The sequence below is a fragment of the Papio anubis genome, chromosome 11 (genome assembly GCF_008728515.1).
Source record: "Papio anubis isolate 15944 chromosome 11, Panubis1.0, whole genome shotgun sequence".
NCBI lineage: Eukaryota > Metazoa > Chordata > Mammalia > Primates > Cercopithecidae > Papio > Papio anubis.
Window position 1 is genome coordinate 33,267,615 of NC_044986.1, and position 12,185 is coordinate 33,279,799.

Consider the following 12,185-nt stretch of genomic DNA (forward strand, 5'->3'; position numbering starts at 1 on the left):
TCTGATTAGACTTGACTTTATTAGGATAGAAAGTTTGTGCTGTTTGTTGACATCAGCTCTATGTTTTTCCCTTCTAACAGCAAAAAGCCCCAAAATTTTATGTTAATTTTCTTGGAAAGACTTCTTTTGGAAAATATCCATCTGGCATGGGTATATTCATACAAGTATATGTTGGGATATTGATTTACCTGCAAGAACAAGAACAAAATAACAGTGGCTTAAATAAGATTGAAGTCCATTTCTTTCTCACATAACAGTCTGGGCCATAAGAAGCCCTGGACTAATGTGGAGCTTCACAAGTGACGTGGAGCCCAGACTCCTTCTACCTTTCTACTTTGTCATCCTCAACATATGGCTTCCTTTTTTTGTTTGTTTGTTTGTTTTTTGAGATGGAGTCTCACTCTGTTGCCCAGGCTTGAGTACAGTGGTATGATCTCGGTTCACTGTGATCTCTGCTTCATGGGCTCAAGCGATTCTCCTCCCTCAGCCTCCTTAGTAGCTGGGATTACAGGTTCATGCCACCCTGCCTGGCCTAATTTTTGTATTTTTAGTAGAGGTGGTGTTTCACCATGTTGGTCAGGCTGATCTCGAACTCCTGACCTCGAGTGATCCTCCTGCCTGAGCCTCCGAAAGTGCTGGGATTACAGGTGCGAGCCACTGTACCCAGCCTTCAACGCATGGCTTCTATCTTTTTTTTTTTTTTTTTTTTTTGAGACGGAGTCTGGCTTCTATCTTATGCTTCAGCTGCTGCTCTTCTGTCCATGCTTCGGCTAGCAAGAAGGAGGAAAGTAAAAAGGGAAGGCATGTTCCTTCCTTTAAGGACATGAGCCGGAAGTTGTAAGCGGAAGTATATCACTCCACTCACATTTCACTGGCCGGAACTTAATTAAATGGTCACCAGGCCTAGCTTCTAAGGTAGGCTGGGTGATGTGGTGTTTAGTGGGACAGCAACGTGCTCCAAATATAATTGCATTATTATGTAAAAAGAGGGGAAAGGTTTTGGGGAATAACTAGCAGTCTGTGCCAGTTAAGGTGGGGAGGAATCTTGCCCATAGTTTGGCACTGGGGGAAACAACAGTTAATGGAACCTGGAGAAATCAAGGCATTAATTGAAAAATCTGCTGGAGACAAAATCATTAGGGAGTTGGATGAGAGGTGATTCTTTTCTAAAAGGAGTGGATGTTAAAGTGCGTAGCTAAGCTATTGTGAAACTATTACCAGAGGCTGTTGAGAAGGCATAAGAAGGGATCATTTCATGACATTGTATTGTATTTCACAAGAAAGTGCACAACCCTATAGGGATAACCACAGACCTCTCCTCACCCCAAATTATTTATATGATCAAAGCCAAGTGTGCCAAGATACAGATAGAGATGTTTCAGAGAACTTCTCAGCAAGATATGGGATGAGGGGCTCAAGAAGAGGCCATCAGAGGAGCTGCAGGACAAATTTAGAGAATTGATAAGGGCCCAAGGAACTTCCAACTCTTCAACAGTTGGAGGATTGACGGAACAGTGGAGGCTCTATCTGAACAATGACTGTCAGGGGAGGGATTATGGGTGGAAGACATCCCCAGATTTCTAGAGAAGCATCCTTACTGCTTCTCTTCAGAGCTATCCAGCTTAGGAAGGAGCAGTTGACTTTTGAGTGTCAAAAAAAGTGTATATATAATAGTTCCTTTATGTGTTCCACTAGTATAGACACATAAAGGAACTATATACACTTGCTGGCAGATGCACCCCAGCCCTCTGATATTCTTTGTCAATAAGTTGAGGGAAGGGATCCCATTCCTTCCCAAGGAGAGTATTGTTGGAAAAGGACAACTGTGTTCCATCACATATCACATATTAGGGGCAGGGAAGAAGCTCAGTAGCATACGACGGCCTATATATGGCAATCACCTGGGAAAGGAGATGTACAAAGTTGCCGACTGAAGTCAGCACTGGTGACTTCTTACTGCTCTGAGCTGGGCAGGTCTTCCAGCAGTTCAAAAGAAAGCACAAAAATATTCAGTCTCTACTGTAAACATAGGAGTGGATAAAATTTAGTTATTACCCAAGCTCATGATGTTAATGATTAATAATAATTATTAGTCATACTTCTTCAGTAACAATACATTTATGCCCCACCTATGCCTAAAAGGGATCAGAGCTTATGTTAAAAAGTGCAGATACAGTGAAATATAGCCTGTTAGAACTACAATAAAACCTACTTAGCAAAAGAAGTGGGAAAAAGTTAGGAGAGGAAAAAAACGTGTACCAGAACACTCAAGATTAAACAAGAGTACTGCAAATGATAACAAAGCCTGAGGTTCCTAGTGGCCAAAGCAAAGAAGAAAACACAAATAGGTTTCATAGTTCTCATTGCTGAGTAAGAAAAAAGCACACCAGGTTAATAAGGAGGTGCTAACTCTGGGAACAATTGGTCTTGTTGGTTTTTATATAAGGAGTATGGAATATCACAAATGATAAAAGCAATGTTAAAAATTGGAGCTTCTGGCCAGGCACAGTGGCTCACGCCTGTAATCCTAGCACTTTGGGAGGCTAAGGAGGGCAGATTACCTGAGCTCAGGAGTTCGAGACCAGCCTGGGCAACATGGTGAAACCCTGTCTCTACTAAAAATACAAAAAATTAGTTGGGAGGGGTGTCCCATGCCTGTAGTCCCAACTGTTTGGGAGGCTGAGGCAGGAGAATTGCTTGAACCTGGGAGGTGGAGGCTGCAGTGAGCCGAGATTGCGCCACTGCACTCCAGCCTGGGCGACAGAGTGAGACTCTGTCTCCAAAAAAATAAAAAATAAAAATTGGAGCTACTTTTCATTTGACTTTTTTTTGTATCTGCCTTTCTTAAAATTCATATTAAATACTCATTTTATAAGGGCAATTTTAGGAGTGAGGTGTGTGTGTGTGTGCCTGCACACACATATGTAAATGTATATGTGCGTGTGTGTGTGTATATAATATACATTTTTCATGGTATTTTAGAGATCTTGGTTTACCCAGAAATAAACCTTGAAGAGCCTGAGGACTTAATGATAGGCATGTTTTTAGAATATCATCACCAGTTGACTTGCTCAGCAAGCTCCTTTTAATACAGGATAAGAATGTATTTTAATTAATGTAGGCTTTGGCATCCATTGCTCTCTTTTGTTGCTGCTGTTGTTCCTGTTTGGTTTTTGTTTGAGACAGGGTCTTGTTCTGTCACCCAGACTGGAGTGCGGTGGCACGTACACAGCTCATTGCAGCTTCAGCCTCCTGGGCTCAAGCACCCTCCTGCCTCAGCCTCCCCGAGTAGCTGGGGCTACAGATGTGTGCCACCACATCCAGCTAATTTTTTTTCTTTTTGTAGAAATGGGATCTCACCATGTTGCCCAGGGTGGTGTTGAACTCTTGTACTCAAGCAATCCTTCCACCTTGGCCTCCCAAATTTCTGAGATTACAGGTGTGAGCCACTGCGCTGGGCTCACTGCCCTCTTTTCTAGCTCTCTTTTCCTCAGAAATAGTGCAACCTTTTTGGAAATGTTATGGTTGCCATGTAAGTAAGGACTATGTTACAATGAAGGACAACCCAACAAAAACTGGCTTAAACCATAATGGGATTTATTGTCTGGGTAACAAAACTTCGAAGAAGGGCAGGGTTCAGGGCTGATCAAGCTAGTGGCTTAATGACATTGTCAAGGATCTGTCTGTTTCTGTTACTCAGTTTTGCCAGGGGGACAATCAGTTTCATCCTAAGGCTGACTCTTCTGGGGCTTTCTCATTCACATCTAGTAGAAAAGAGAAGATCCCCAAAGGTTCCAGAAATCTCTCTTTATGACTCCTTGGCCTGAAATGGGTTACAAGGTCATCCCTGAACCTGTAATTGTGCTAAGGGAGGAGTCTTTGCGGATTTGCTCTGACCTGACTGCTTGACCAAGTCCTATAGCCAGGGTTGGATTTAGCTTCTGCCAACATATCTGAGATGATCCGAAGAGGTGTGATACCTCAAACAAAATCATGGTATTAGCCAGGAGAGGAGGGAACAGATCTTAATGAAGTAATAGCAAAGTCAGTACAGCATCCAGCACCTGGAAATTTCAGCCTACAACTTGGAAACACACAGACGAAAATTTTTTTAATGATTTCATAATTTTTATATTCTTTTACTATTATTATAGCATTAAAAACTCCATGAGAATGAAAAGAAAGAAAATCCAGCTATTATACCACTGGTTTTTAAAAAGTCGGTTTTTCCTTCAAGTTTTTACAGCTAGTGTGTTTTTAAAAAATTTTCATTGTATGGATACAATCATTGTATGGATTCAGTCTCTACTGTAAACATAAGAGTGGATAAAATTTGGTTATTACCCAAGCATTGTTTTTGTTACCATTTTAATGACTGTATCATATTCCATTAAGTGACTCAGTGATCTCATACTTTACTTAATAATTGTCTCTGTAAGATTTTTGGGTTGTTTGCAATTTTTTTTTGACATTATAAATAACCCAGGTATCATTTTTGTGCATGTGACTTTTTCCTTCCTTGGGACTTATCTACGTCAGAATATGGTTCCTGATACAGATTGAGATACTGTTATGCGTTTTATACCAGAATGGAAGCTTCTTCCAAGACAGCGATCTTTTGAGTTTAACAAGTGCTTTTGCAATTCACCTTCAGACTCAGATATTAAACTCTCAAAACAGAGTTTGCTTATAAGGACATCTTTTAGACTTGCACAATCCTAACTATTTGGATGGAATTTTGAAAGGAGAGTCAGAATCCTTAATCAGAAGGATTTAGGGCGTTAGGGTGATAGCATGATATATTAGTGTAGTATAGAATAGTGGTTAAATCATGGTTTTTGGAGTAAGGCAGACTTGAGTTTGAATCCAAGTTATATTAATACTTGCTTGCTGTATTATCTTTTGACAAGTTATTTAATACCACTCTGGGGCCTGGCACAGTGACTCATGCCTGTAATCCCATACTTTGGGAGGCCAAAGTGGGTGGATCACCTGAGGTCAGGAGTTTGAGACTAGCCTGGTCAACGTGGTGAAGCCCATCTCTACTAAAAATACAAAAATTAGCCAGGCGTAGTGGTGCATGCCTATAATCCTAGCTACTTGGGAGGCTGAGGCAGGAGAATTGCTTGAACCTGGGAGGCGGAGGTTGCAGTGAGCCGAGATGGTGTCATTGCACTCCAGCCTGGGCAACAAGAGTGAGACTCCATCTCAAAAAAAAAAAAAAAAAAAAAAAAGCAACATTCTAAATCTAAGTTATCTGCATAAAATGGAGATGGTAATTCCTATTCTATTGGTATTTTTCAGGATCCTGGGAGAAAATGTATATAAAGCCTGGTGAATAATGTATCAATAATGGTGGTGGTTGTTATTATTGAACAATTGTGAATTTGATCTGAGGCCAAGATTAAGAAACATAATATAGTGTGTGCAGAAGAATTTAATTTCTGTCCAAGAAAAAAAAATCGGATACTCTCTATATTTGACATGAAACTATCACCTAGTCTCTGAATCCCCTTCACACATTCTCATGTAGTTATCATCCAGTCTCCAAAGATTTCCTGGAATGAGCCCATTTCTGCCTCAAAATGGTAGTGACATATTGACATACTGGCATTTGACATACTGAGTCAAATCCTGACTCATTCCACCCTCTGGTCTAGTGTCACCTTATGAAATACAAAGGGCAGTTGCACTCTTTCACTGTATCTTACAGGAAGGAGCTGGGAAGGCCAGCCCTAGAACCCCCTCCATGTGAGCCTCAGATGATCCTCAGCTGACAATCCTTTGCTGACACTCCCAGTGGTGAAAAGGATGTTTGTGAAGTGGCCCATTTCATAATTGAAAGCACTAGTGGTGAAGAAGGACTGCCTTTTATGTAGCTTAAGTTTCTCCCCTAAAACTTATTATTTTTTTATTTTTTCAGACAGGGTCTCACTCTGTTGCCCAGGCTGGAATGCAGTGTCATGATCATTGCTTACTGCAACCTCAACCTCCAGGGCTCAAGCGATCCTCCCACCTCAGCCTCCCAAGTAGCTGGGATCACAGGTGCCCACCACCATGCCTGGCTAATTTTAAAATTTTTTTGTAGAGACAAGGTCTCCCTGTTTTGCCCATGCTGCTGTATGAATTCCCGGGCTCAAGTGCTCCTCAAGTCTTGGCCTCCTAAAGTGTTAGGATTACAGAAATGAGCCACTGCACCTGGCCACTCTCTGTAACTTCTATCTCTTGGGATAATTCTGGGAGTGATACACAATCGGTCTACTATGGAGGCAGACAGATTTGCATTTTAATCCTGGCTCCATTAGTTGTTTTCCTTTGGGCAAGTTACTTAAACCCTCCAAAACTGGAAAGCATGGATAATATTGGCACCCACCACATAAGGCTATAGTAGGATTAAATGAAATAAGCATGTCAAGCACTTAACACAGGACACATAATAGGTGTTTTGAGGCAATAGGTGTCTAGTCTTGTCATTTCTTTCTCCTGATTTGGAGAAGGGTGATGATGAAATGGACACATCGAGCCTCTGTCAGATTCAGAAATCTTTGAATCAGGTGTTCCAGTTAAACAGGCTGGTTCTTGACTGTAGAGTCAAACTATGATACTTATTACCTGAAGAGAATAGAAACTAGTGGGGATGTAGGGGGAGGGAAACACCAGGAAATATCATCAAGTTATTTTCTCTTTCTTTCTCTCTCTCTTTCTTTCTTTCTTTCTTTCTTTCTTTCTTTCTTTCTTTCTTTCTTTCTTTCTTTCTTTCCTTCTTTCTTTCTTCCTTCCGTCCTTCCTTTCTTTCTCTTTCTTTCTTTCTTTTTCTTTCTTTCTTTCCTTCCTTCCTTCCTTTCTCTTTCTTTCCTTCCTTCCTTCCTTCTTGCCTTTCTTTCTTTCTTTCTTTCTTTTCTTCTTTTTCTTCTTCTTTCTTTCTCTCTTTCTCTCTCTCTCTCTTTCTTTTTTTTTTTTTTTTGACAGGGTCTCACTCTGTCACCGATACTGGAGTGCAGTGGCACGATCATGACTCACTGCAGCCTCCATCTCCTAAGGCTCAGGTGATCTTCCTGCCTCAGTGCCCCGCGTAGCTGGGACTACAGGTGTGTGCCAACACACCTAATTTTTGTATTTTCAGTAGAGACAGAGTTGAGACATGTTGCCCGGGCTGGTGTCGAACTTCTGTCTCAAGCAATCCACTCGCCTTGGCCTCTCAGAGTGCTGGGATTACAGGTGTGAGCCATCGTGCCAGACGCATCAAGTTGTTTTCAGTTTTCTTCTGCAATAATGCACCGAGGGATGTGATCCCCTTACATGACTACCAGTGGTTTGTGTGGGCAGTGAACTCAGTGATTTTCCCCTGGAGTGGGAAGGAGGTGTCCTAAGTGGTCTATGTAGTTTATAAAAGCATCTTGCAATCCCTGGGAAGTTCTGAGGTTTTTTTCTGGGAGGTTTTTTCTCTTTTCTACTCTCTATCTTGAGAATCACCAAAACAGATACTGGGAAAGCCCCTGCCTTCTTGCCATCTCTATTGAAGACAAGTGGGATTGATTGCTTTTCTGATTGCAACAGGTCAAGGGAGCAGTTCTCAAAGTGTGGTCCCATGACCACAAGTATCACTTTGGAACTTATTAGAAATGCAAATTGTTGGCCGGGCGCGGTGGCTCAAGCCTGTAATCCCAGCACTTTGGGAGGCCGAGACGGGTGGATCACGAGGTCAGGAGATCGAGACCATCCTGGCTAACACGGTGAAACCCCGTCTCTACTAAACAATAAAAAAAAAAAAACCTAGCCAGGCAAGGTGGCGGGCGCCTGTAGTCCCAGCTACTCGGGAGGCTGAGGCAGGAGAATGGCGTAAACCCGGGAGGCGGAGCTTGCAGTGAGCTGAGATCCGGCCACTGCACTCCAGCCTGGGCGACAGAGCGAGACTCTGTCTCAAAAAAAAAAAAAAAAAAGAAAAAAAAAAAAAAGAAATGCAAATTGTTGAGCCCCACCCAAACCTACAGCAATCCATGTGTTTTAGGGGTTTTTGGTTTTTGTTTTTGTTTTTTTGTGATGCTCTTGGCTAACTGCAGCCTTGACCTCTCACCTCAGCCTCCCGAGTAGCTGGGACCCCAGGTGCACACCACCTTGCCCGGCTGATTTATGTATTTTTTGTAGAAACAGGATCTTGTCATGTTGCCCAGGCTGGTATTGAACTCCTGGACTCAAGTGATACACCCATGTCAGCCTCTCAGAGTGCTGGGATTACAAGAGTGAGCCCTGTACTTGGCCAGCAATATGTGTTTTAACAAGCCTTCCAGATGATTCTGATGCATGCTGAAGTTTGCTTATCATCAGTGGGTTAAGAAAAGGGGAGAAAGACACAGGAGCCAAATCATCACCCCATGAACAACCCTGGGCTTCCTCTGCCCTGCTTTTAGATTCAGATTCCTGCAGCCTCCATGCTTGATGCCCATCTGATGCTCTCAATGGATGACTTATTAGAGAGACTGAGTTCTGTCAGCACCATTTCTACCCTCACACTGTGTAGGGAGGGGTTACTGGTAAACTGTGCTTGCTTGCTAGGTCAACCAAGGACTGGCTTTATTTCTCTTACCCAAGACTTGTATGAATATATTATTCTCTTTGGACTAAAGAATGTTCCAGCCTCTTTCCAACATTTTCTAAATATAAATTGTCCTTGACTGTTTTGATGACATTGCTGTGATGGGTCAAATATGGAATAATAGTGCTTTACTCAGTTTGAAAATGATTCACTTGGCCAAGTGTGGTGGCTCACACCTGTAATCCCAGCACTTTGGAAGGCCAAGGCGGGTGGATCATTTGAGGTCAGCAGTTTGAGACCAGCCTGGCCAACATGGTGAAACCCCGTCTCTACTAAAAATACAAAAATTAACTGGGCATGGTGGTGCGTGCCTATAATCCTAGCTACTTGAGAGGCTGAGGCAGGAGAATTGCTTGAACCTGGGAGGCAGAGGTTGCAGTAAGCTGAGATCATGCCACTGCACTCCAGTCGGGTGAACTAAAGGGGTTCTTCCTTCAAAAAAAAAAAAAAAAACCCTGCCCAGTGGCTCACGCCTGTAATCCCAGCACTTTGGGAGGATGAGGCAGGCAGATCATGAGGTCAGGAGTTCAAGACCAGCCTGGCCAACATAGTGAAACCCTGTCTCTGCTGAAAATACAAAAAATTAGGCATGGTGCCGGGCGCCTGTAATCCCAGCTACTCGGGAGCCTGAGGCAGGAGAATCACTTGAACCCGGGAGGCAGAGGTTGCAGTGAGCTGAGATCACGTCACTGCACTCCAGCCTGGGTGACAGTGTGAGACTCCATCTCGAAAAAAAAAAAAAAAAGAAAAAAGAATGATTCACTTATTTCATTTCTACCCTTTATTATAGTATTATAGTTATTTTTCATTTTTTCACTGTTGGTTCAGCCAACAAACACTTATTGGGAACCCACTCAACTACTTGTTGAGTTGCCTAAGTGGTATTATACTTCCAGTTTTACAGATGAGCAAGCTGAGACTCAGAGCCCAAGTCTATATTGTAAGTGGCAGAGCTGGGATTTGAACCTAGATCTGTCTGGCTCCAGTGCTCATGCTCATTCTGCTACATCAAGTTCATTCTGGGACATGTCTTCCTCAATAGAACTTTTTAAGGATAGAAACCATGACACTGCTGGTCATGCTGGCTCACGCCTATGTTTCCAACACTTTGGGAGGCTAAAGGATGAGGACAGCTTGAGCCCAGGAATTCAAGACCAGCCTGGGCAACATAGTGAGAACTTGTCTCTACAAAAAATAAAAAAATTAGTCAGAAGTGGTGGCACGCACTTGTGGTCCCAGCTACTCAGGAGGCTGAGATGGGAGGATCACTTGACCCCAGAAGGTTGAGGCTGCAGTGAGCCATGATAGTGCTACCCCACTCCAGCCTGGGCAACACAGCAAGACCCTGTCTCAGAAAAATAAGAGGAAAAGAAAAGATAAAGATAAAAGAAACCATGACACCTAGCAAGGTATTTTACACATTGTAGAATTTGAATAATGTTTGTTTAATGAATATAAAATGTGTTTTTAGAATAATGCAGGTTGATAGGCTGATAATATGGGTTACTAACTATGAACATCGAGGATATTAGAAATACTCAGTTTGGGTTTCATAAGATGGTGGGAAAGTACCCCTCATCTCATGGGATGAAGTACAAAATTAACAGATATAAGAATGAATGGGCCGGGCGCGGTGGCTCACGCCTGTAATCCCAGCACTTTGGGAGGCCGAGGCGGGCGGATCACAAGGTCAGGAGATCGAGACCACAGTGAAACCCTGTCTCTACTAAAAATACAAAAAATTAGCCGGGCGCGGTGGCGGGCGCCTGTAGTCCCAGCTACTCAGGAGGCTGAGGCTGGAGAATGGCGTGAACCCAGGAGGCGGAGCTTGCAGTGAGCCGAGATCGTGCCACTGCACTCCAGCCTGGGCGACAGCGTGAGACTCCGTCTCAAAAAAAAAAAAAAAAAGAATGAATGAGGGAGAAAGAGTGTTTGTATGGGGAGAGAGTGTTGAACAGGTACTAAACGCAATTTAGATTCTAATTTAGAAAATTTTTAAGGTTGCTTCTTGGTCTTTTCTGTACCTATGCACTTCAATTTAAAAAGTTACAAATAACGAATACTCAATTTCTGCCTGTCAATAGGCATTTTACCAGGTGAAGCCATTTTTCTCAGAAGACATAATATTTACTGCCTTGTATAATAATCAAAGATATTAGGCATCCAAACATGGTTGACAGGCCATTCAGAGCAAGGTTAATTCTCTGAATTGGAAAAGAGTAAAAGCTATAGCAATGAGTACCACCTAGTGGCTACTCAGAAGATGTGACAATTTAGCCAACCTACTTCATTAGGAAAGGTTCAGCTTGCTATCAGTTTTAACTGTGATGGGCTCTCCGCACACAGAAGTTTGATTTCCAGCAGGAACCCATTTTCCAGATCCAGAAAAACTGAGTCCAGATAACTAACGACAAGTAATCACAGATTTGAGTTAGAAATAAAGCCATGTCTTGGACTTAACAGTGTGGAATGGGGAAATGTGAATAATAATGTTTCCTTCTTTGCTGTTTCTCCCCCCTGAAAAAGTATGTTAGTGACCAATCCGTGATCATTCTCCTTCCAGATGAGGAAATGGGAGAAAATATGGCCCAAGATCTGAAAAGGAAAATTCTTAAAGGGAATTGCTCACAAGAGGCTGACAAATTCTACTTTTAAAATGTTTGATGTAGCCGGGCGCGGTGGCTCATGCCTGTAATCCCAGCACTTTGGAAGGCCGAGGCGGGCAGATCACCTGAGGTCGGGAGTTCGAGACCAACATGGAGAAACGCCGTCTCTACTAAAAATATAAAATTAGCTGGGTGTGGGTGTGGTGGTGCATGCCTGTAATCCCAGCTACTCAGGCGGCTGAGGCAGGAGAATCGTTTGAACCTGGGAGGCAGAGGTTGTGGTGAGCCGAGATCATGCCATTGTATTCCAGCCTGGGCAACAAGAGTGAAACTGTGTATAAAAAAAAAAAAAAAAGAGTTTGATGTAATTATAGACTTACAGAAAATTTGCAAGAAAAATACAAAGAATTACTGCTACACTGCACACATTTCACTCAGATTTCCCATATATGAACATATTACCATGCTTCTCCTTTCTCATTCTCTTTCCCCCATCCTCCACATATGAGCGTGCACACGTGTACACACACACACACACGTTTAAGAGTAAATTATAGACATAATGCCCTTTTGTTCCTAAATACTTCAATACATATTTTCTTAAAACAAGGATATTCTCTTATCAAAGTCAGAAATTTATCAGCAGTCCAGTACTACCATTTAACGAACAGACCTTATTACAATTTCATCAATTATTCCACTAACAGCCTTTATAGCAAATGGAAAAAAATTATGGTCCAGGATTAGCTTTCAATTTATTATTATTATTATTTACTTTAGAACATTCACATCAAGTCAAATTTCTTTAGTATCATTTAGCCTGGAACAAGTCTTTTTTTTTTTTTTTTTTTTTTGAGACAGAGTGTAACTTTGTCACCCGGTGGTGCGATCTTGGCTCATTGCAACCTCTGCCTCCTGGGCTTAAGTGATCCTCCTGCCTCAGTCTCCCATGTAGCTGGCACTACAGGCATGCAACACCATGCCCG

The 12,185-nt window shown here is 42.4% G+C and overlaps 1 protein-coding gene and 1 long non-coding RNA gene across 2 annotated transcripts in view; one reads left to right on the forward strand and one right to left on the reverse strand.

Annotated features, from left to right (window-relative positions):
• PKD2L1 (polycystin 2 like 1, transient receptor potential cation channel) overlaps nt 1-12,185 on the forward strand; it is a 44,132-nt gene that overhangs the window by 18,587 nt on the left and 13,360 nt on the right.
• Nucleotides 1-12,185, reverse strand: part of LOC110744161 — a 27,431-nt gene continuing 15,246 nt past the window's right edge. Inside the window, exons 4-5 of the long non-coding RNA XR_002524408.1 lie at nt 1,902-2,019; nt 1-188 (exon numbers count right to left, since the gene is read on the reverse strand). This is a non-coding gene — a long non-coding RNA (uncharacterized LOC110744161). The remainder of the gene's footprint in view (nt 189-1,901; nt 2,020-12,185) is intronic.